The 8729-nt window shown below is 36.8% G+C and overlaps 1 pseudogene; it reads right to left on the reverse strand.

The window, feature by feature from the left end:
• Window positions 1-4524: 4524 nt before the first annotated feature.
• Window positions 4525-5583, reverse strand: LOC149189391 (exocyst complex component EXO70C1-like; annotated as a pseudogene).
• Between the last annotated feature and the right edge of the window lie 3146 nt (window positions 5584-8729).

Consider the following 8729-nt stretch of genomic DNA (forward strand, 5'->3'; position numbering starts at 1 on the left):
ATAGTGAATGAAATTAAGTCTTATGGAGAAGATTTAAAAGATCAAAAGATCGTTGAAAATATTTTAAGAAGTTTGCCTGCAAAATTTGATGGCTTGTTGTTGCTATTTAGCAGTCTAAAGATATAACTCAACTGTCTATGAATGAGCTAATGGGGTCTCTTCAATCTCACGGGCAAATAATGAATATATATTCTGAAAAATATATTAAACAAGTTTTTCAAGAAAAAGGAAATGTTTCCAAAGACAAAATTCATGAATGTAAGAATTCCTCCCATGAGGAATTTTGGAACACTCATGGAAGAGGAGGAGGAAGAGGACAGACATACAAAGGAGGCAAAGGTCAAGGAATAATTTTTTCCTAGAAAAAACAAAGGATGAGATAATGATGACAATGATGGAGGTAAAATATTTAGTAAATCCCAAGTTGAGTGTTTCTATTTTAAAATATTTGGCCAATATGAACAATTTTTTCGGAGAAAACGAAAACAACAAGCTAATTTTTCTGAAGAAAAAGAAGAGGTTGGCACTTTATTCTTGGCTTGTGATTCAACTAATAATGTTTCCAAGGAGGTATGGCTTATAGATAGTGGTTGTAGCAATCACATGACAGGAAACAAATATGGCTTTGTGAAGATAGATGAATCTACAAAATATTATGTACTCTTGGGAGATGACAAGCCAATTGAAACTAAAGGTAAGGGAAAAGTTGTTGTGAAGACAAAACCATGAAACCAAAGCACATTAATGATGTTTTATATGTTCCTGGTCTAGCACATAATTTGTTGAGTGTGGGGAAACTCCTTGAAAAGGGATATTTAGTTGTTTTTAAGAACAAACAATGCATAATCTATGATAAAGATCATCATAGTAAAATTATTTCCAAGACTAATATGCTGCAAAATATAATTTTTGCTTTCAATCTTCTTTGTGAAGAAAGTACAACATCAAATGTTGCTTATGATGATAGTTCCTCGATATGGCACATGAGGTATGGACATTTGAATATGAAAGGCTTGAAATTCTTATATAACAAGCAAATGGTCAAAGGGTTACCCTCTTATTAGTTCTATTGATGAAGTCTGTGAAGGGTGTATTTTTGGTAAGCAACATAGAGATTCATTTCTAATAGGAAAATCACGGAGAGAAAGTAAACCATTGAAGCTAGTGCATAAAAATATATGTGGTCCTATGCAAACTTTGTCTCTCAACAAAAATAAGTATTTCATTATTTTTGTGGATGACTTTAATAAAAGAACATAGGTATATTTCATTAAGGAAAAATCTGATGCATTTGTCATATTTCAATAATTTAAATTTGTAGTGGAAAAGCAAAGTGGTTGTTCTCTAAAAATATTACGCATAGATAGAGGGGGGGAATTCACTTTTAAAAAGTTTGATTCTTATTGTAAAATGAATGGCATTCAAAGGAAATTGAAAACTAGTTATACTCCCGAGAAGAATGACATTGTTGAATGCAAAAATAGAACAATTGTTGAGATGGCTAGGAGCATGCCAAAAGGTTAAAAGCTTCCAAACATTTTTTGGGTTGAAGCTATAGCCACATCTGTTTATTTTATTAATAGATTCCCAACAAGAAGTGTGAAAAATATTACCCCTTATCAAGCATGGTGTGGAAGAAAACCCAATGTTTCACATTTAAGAGTATTTGGTTGCATTGCTTATGCTCATGTTTCTACTGAAAAGAGAAGAAAACTTGATGATTAAAGTGTGAAATGAATTTTATTGGCTATTGTGAGGAGACCAAAGGTTATAGATTGTATAAGCCACAAACTGAAAAACTAATGATTAGTCGTGATGTGTTCTTTGATGAGAAAGAAGAATGCGAGTGGAATCAAAATGTGCAACAACAAACTCCAAGTATTATTGTACAAGAAGATGAATCTTTTGTTTCTAAAAATTCATTCAATGATCAAAATACTTCATAGGCCATATCCACTTCATCATCTTCTGCAACTTCAAGTCATGTTTCAAGTCCAAGTCCTCCTCCAAGAAAGACAAAATCCTTAAATGAAATCTATGGGTATACTAATTTTTCTTTGATGTCTCATATTAAAGCAGAGCCAAGATGTTTTGAATATGTCATAAAAGAGTCTGTTTGGTGCAAAGCAATGGATGAAGAGATGACAATGATTAAAAGGAATGAAACATGGGAGCTTGTGGATTCTCCTACTGAAAAACAAGTCATTGGGGTGAAATGGTTGTACAAAACAAAGTATGTAGCTGATGGATCAGTACAAAAGCACAAAGCAAGGTTAGTGGCAAAGGGATATACTCAACAACCAGGTATTGACTACAATGAAACATATGACCTTGTTGCAAGATTTGATGCGAGTAGAACTGATTTTGCATTGACAACACAATATAAATGGTCATTTTATCAATTTGATGTGAAATCAACGTTTCTAAATGGTGAGTTGAGAGAATATGTATATGTTCAACAACCCCAAGGATATGAAGAAGCAAGAAAAGAGCAAAGAGTCTACAAACTGAAAAAAGGCTCCTTATGGGCTTAACAAGCTCCAAGAGCATGGTATAGTAGAATTAACACTTATCTTTCAAAAAAAGATTTAACATAAGTGAAAATGAATCCACATTATATATCAAGTCAAATGCTCATAATATACTAATTGTTTACTTATATGTAGATGACTTGATACACACATCTTCAAGTTATTTGTTAGTGGAAGAGTTTAGGTAAGCTATGATCACTGAATTTGAAATGACTGATTTGAGTTTGTTGCATTATTTTCTTGGCATAGAAGTGACACAAATGAATGATGAATTTTTTATTTCACAAGAAAAGTATGTTTCAGATATTCTTCACAAATGGAATATGGGAAACTCTAAACCCATGGGCACACTCATGAATACAAATGAAAAGTTTTCAGTAGAAGATGGAGCTTAAACGCTAGATGCTAGATCCTATAGGAGTCTAGTAGTAAGTCTTTTGTATCTTACTACCACTAGGCCTGATATTATGCATGTAGTAGGTTTGATTTCCAGATTCATTCAAAGTCCATGTAAGATTCATTTAGGAGTAGGGAAAAGAATTTTGAGGTATCTCCGTGGAGCAAGAAATTATGGCATTTGCTATACTTCATCAAATAATTTTGGGTTGGTTGGTTATACAGATAGTGATTGGGCTGGATCTCTTGATGATAGAAATAACACTTCAGGTTATGTCTTCAATCTTGGATCAGGTGGAGTATCATGGTGTCCAAAAAAGAAACCAACTATTTCATTGTCTTCTATAGAGACAGAGTATATTGTGGAAGCAACAACAACATGTGAAGAAATTTGGCTGAAGAAAGTCTTATTAGATATGAAACAAGAACAAAAACATGTCACAAGTATTTACTGTGATAACTTGTCTACCATTGCCATAACTAAAAATATTGTGTTTCATAATCGCACCAAACACATTGATACCAACTACCATTTCATAAGAGACTATGTGGCAAAAGGAGAAATTGAAATAAAGTTTTGTACAACAAATGGTCAATGTGTAAATATATTCACCAAAGCACTACCAAAATGGAAGCTTCAATACGTGAGAGATATGTTTGGAATCACCTCATTAAGCATTAAGGGGGAGTGTTGAGGATAATGCTTAATTATGTTAGGTAATTGTTGACAAATTAGTCAGCAGATTTTGTGTTCGTGAGTTATCATAATTATGGCAGCAAAATAATAGATGTAGTCAGTATTCAAAGTTATTATTCAATAAATTATTAGGGGACCTAGATTAGAAGAAGAAGTTAGTCAAATAATTGATAATCCAATTATAAATATGTTGGCTATATAATAATGTACTCATTGCTTCCATGAATATATGAGATCCAAATAAAAATTGAGTTCATGTATTGAAAACAAGACTTTTCTACTTTTTGTGTTTTTTTTACATATTTTCACATCTATGTTCTTAATAAATTTAACAAGAATACACTAACCATCCAAAACACATTAATCTCTCTCAACTATTTGGATTTCAATACCGTAATAAAACTTTCAATCAAACCAAAAAGTTTACAGCTAAAAACACATAGAAACAAGTAATTCGAGGAAATACATGCTAGCTGAACCTGCACTTAGCTTCCTTGGTAATATAGGTTCACTGATCTCTCTCAACTATTTGGATTTCAATACCGTAATAAAACTTTCAATCAAACCAAAACGTTTACAGCTAAAAACACACAGAAACAAGTAATTCGAGGAAATACATGCTGGCTAAACCTGCACTTAGCTTCCTTGGTAATATAGGTTCACTGAAAATAGACATTAAGAAGATTCGTTATGTATAGTCTCACATGACAATTAGTCACAATCATCAACCCTTCACAGGATTCAAAAGAATGTTCAAGGATCTTAATCCTTACAAGTTACAACCAGGCATTGTCTAATTCGAAGGGTTTTAATGTGATACTTGTAATTGCAAGCTATCTTTCACTTACGATATTTATTTCCAAGGGTTTTAATGTGATGCTTGTAATTGCAAGCTATCTTTCACTTATGATATTTATTTCCACAGTAAGAGTCCCCTTCCTTCTCGGATGTCCTGGATCTTGTCTCGGATCTCCTTGAACTTACCTCGGATGATGGATTGCTGTGAAACAGATCCAAGAGATGCGTTTCTAGGTCTTCAGGAGTGTACTCAATATACATGTTAGAGTGGCTCCCCCTGTCAAATACGTTCTCAGTCTGACCAAGAAGGACCGATAAGCCGGTATCATCTTCTCTGCAATTGAAATCCTAAGCTCCTCCTGAAGCTCCAAATCCGGGACCATCCAACCAGAATGTTTCCTAAGCACCTCCTCAATTGCGAAATTGAAACCCTTGAATCTATTCTCCAAGGACTGTTGTGACACCCCAATGGAAAAGCCCCGCTCACGTGAATTCCTTCATCCCTCAAGCAATTGAGCGCCTTCATCCAGGCTACTCTCTCGTAATTTTCCACATATTGCATCATCTTGCACTGATTCTTCCTCAAGCAGCCATAACCAAGCAGTGCTATGAGCTTCGAACCCTTGACCTTCTTAACAATGTAATGAAGATTGTTCGTGAGAAAGAGAGATGACATGGAAACATCCTGGTAGAGGTTAGATTTCGCATCTAACTTACATTGCAGACTCGTAATAATCCATCCCAGTCTCACTGAGAGAGCAGAGGCTGGGCTCCCCAGTTCATCATCATGCCCATCCAATTCGCCAAACAAGTCCATGACGCTATTGGGTAGGCCCTTGGAGATATCAGTGGGATCATTGGCTGTTATGTTGGTGAGAGTCTCCTTGTAATCGCACAGAAAAATCAGATAATTCATAACATAACTCGTAAGCTGATGAATCGTGCCTCCGAGCACTAGAGTCTTTGAATTCTCTTCCTTGATTGCATTCTCGAATTCCCTCAAAATCCCTCGTGCTCGATTACCGAGCCGAACAAGGGTCGTAGGCGCTTACTGGTATGTGACTCGTGGTCTAAAACGATGTCGATGTGGGGCATTAGGTCCCACAGAGTCTCGTAGATGTCGAGCACCCTGAAGAGCCTTTCTCTCGACCTTTTGCTCATGGCCACGGATTCACCAAACTCTAGAAACTTCGTCGTGGGCCCTTGATGACCTTGTAAACAATTATATAACGATAACATAATATCAAGAGATTGCCCGAATTCTTCAGAATTCGTTAGTAAGAAATAATCTTACAACCCAGAAAATCTGAATAAACCTGCGTATGAACAGCAGAATGATTAATCAGAATTGAGACTCCAGAGCATGACGAATGAAATATGAGAGAGAGAATGAGTGGGGTGCGGTATTTGAAGGAGTCTAGGGATAATTAACACATGTATGGCTACAAGTTGTCGAATTCTAAATTTGGTTTTACGTGAAGAAGGTTCCCTTCCTGTGACTAAGGTTCCTTTCTTCCCTAGTCGAATCGTGGAAGTAGCTATTTGCAGTTTTGGGTACAAAGTTTGCCTTCAATACAACTTATCATCCATAGACAAATGGATAGACAGAGAGGGTCAACAAGATCTTGGAGGATATGATGAGGATGTACGTGATGCACCATCAGAGAAGATGGGAGGAGTATCTTCCATTCGTTGAGTTCGCATACAACAATGGTTATCAGAAGTCATTGACAATGAGTCCTTTCGAGGCATTGTATGGGAGGAGTTGTAATATTGCCATCAGTTGGAGTGATCCAGTGAACAAGTACTTATTGGACCGATATGTTGGCAGACATGGAACAAGAAATGCATGTTATAAAGAAGAATATAAAAGGTAGCACATGATAGACATAAGAGTTATGTGGACCAGTAGAGGGAAATAAAGGAGTTTCAGGTTGGGGAGCATGTGTATTTGTGCATCAATCCCAAGAAGATCTCTTTGAGGATAAGATCATGTGCCAAGTTGGAACCACGGTATTACAAGCCTTTTGAGATCCTTAAGAGGATTGGACCAGTGGCCTATTGCATTTCACTACCTTCAACAATGAAAGTCCACGATGATTTCCATGTTTCATTTCCTAAAAGGTATATAAAGAATGTTGATCATGTTATTGATTGGGTTGTACTGCAAGTGGAGCAAGAAGGGGAATTCCATCCAGAGCCGCAATTCATATTGCAATGGAAGCATCTCATGCTCAGGAACAAAGCCATAGAGAAAGTTAAAGTGCAGTGGAAGCACTATGGGCCCGAACAAGCTATGTGGGACATGGTAGATCAGATGTGGGCCATGTGCCCTTCATTATTTTCCAGTTGAGGCAAAGCAGTTTTGGTTTGATGTTTGGTAAATGTTTGGCATGTGTTTTGTTGATGTTTTGGTATATGTACATATGTATATGGATTTCATTTCCTGTAGATTGCATTGATGCCAAGTGTTTGCAAAATTTCAGTCTCGGTTGGGGATGGTCAGGTGTAGTCCTAAAGTCAATTTTTGATTTGTAAGACTTTTTATTATCTAAATTATGGATTCTAAAAGTTTCATTGAGTTCTAGGTAGTGACCTGAGCTCTGGGCCTGAAAAAGTGGCTCAAATCCGAGGGACATAGGCATAGTAATGGGTAGAAAAGTCCCTGGATGTTGGCACACCCATGTTGTGCATGCATCTAGAGGTCCTCAGACACACTCTTGCCCATATCAAGGGAGTGTCCAGGGTTTAGAGGTCTAAAAGTTCAATGGGATTGAGGGGAATGTCAGGGGAATGACTGAGATGAATTTTGGGAGTCCTGTAGAAGGTGCAAAATGTCGGGTATGCCGTGTTTGCATCGATTCCACTTCCTTAAGGTCACTTAGGAGGTTTAATCATATCATGGTAACTTCCCGTCACATGTTTACCCCGGTTGGTCGGTTGCTTGGGTAGATGTGGGAGGAGGGCATTACAATTAGCCATAGGGCCGACCTCACTATGTTGTGATTTTTTAACCTCTCTCACTCTCCATTTCATAAATTTGTAACATTGTGGTAGAGCCTTTCCTTCCATGTGATTCCTAGTTATAACCTCACTAAGATATGTTTCCCATGCTGCAATTATCGCGTAGGCTCAGGATCCCTCTTTAGTCCCGCCATGACTTTGTGTTGAATCCCCATTCTTCTTCTTCTTTGCTATTATTGTAGCTTCATACCCTAGAGGCTCCAATGTGTTGAGTTGTACTATTGCATTGCATATTGACCACTTGCACCCCTTTTCGTAATATTTCGGCTTCATTGGACTCGTGTATAAGCCACTTTTGACCATGACTTTTCTACAAGTTCAAACCATGCATTCATTAGCCTTTATGACTTGACACCCTTTTCCATGTAGGGAACATCCCCCGAGTATCGATTACTAGTATCTGCCACCTTGCATTAAGCGTAGGAATGTTCAAGTCCCAGGAAATAATGCACTTTCCCTTGAAACTTGTTCTCTCCATTGTATTATATGAATTCTTTCATTCTTTTTCAGGATTTATAATATGAAAAAGATAACAATAAAAAAATATTCCAAAAAAATACCAAGAACGGGACAATTTATTCATCATTTGATGGGAGAAAGAGTGAGTTGTGTTTCCCTTGAACAAAGCACTTAAAATGAGTCTTTCCTCCATTAGGATGGGACTTGGTTTGAATTTAGGGGAGCCATAACCTTGTTCTTAAGTTAGTCCTCCACTGGTTGGTTATCTCTTCCAATCATATGCAGAGTTTTTTGATGCCTCATGCATTCCAAACTTATAAAACGTTATTTTATGTTTCCATAAAGTCACATTAGGTCATGATTATGTTCAAGGGAAGTAAACCTGTTGTTAGCCATTTTGTGGTGTCTCTAGTCTCATTTCTATTGGTCATACCTGATCTGTCAAGTTATGCACAGTATCACATAAGTGATTTGGTCCTTTACTCATGTTGGTTAAGAAGGTCCCCATTGACTTCTTACTCGCAGGGCTACTCATATAAACACCGACAAATTGCTTTGAGATTATACCTAGAGTTGCACCATGGCCCTATTTACATCATTGATAAGTGACCTTGTGCTCAACATCAATCAGCATTATGGGTCTTTGACTGAGTGGTTTCCCTTGTGTTTGAAGTCAGCTTACATTATCACACATTGGGATTTATACAATACCTTAGCTTCTATTTGACCTTATTGGTGGATTCCTCACCTCTATGTTAGCTTTCAATATTGGTTGTTTTAGAGGATTTCTGTTGTACACTAGCCTCTCTCTTTGTCTGAGTTCT

Source organism: Pinus tabuliformis, chromosome 3_1 (assembly GCF_031772625.1).
Source record: "Pinus tabuliformis cultivar Carrire ecotype Pingquan chromosome 3_1, CPIR1, whole genome shotgun sequence".
NCBI lineage: Eukaryota > Viridiplantae > Streptophyta > Pinopsida > Pinales > Pinaceae > Pinus > Pinus tabuliformis.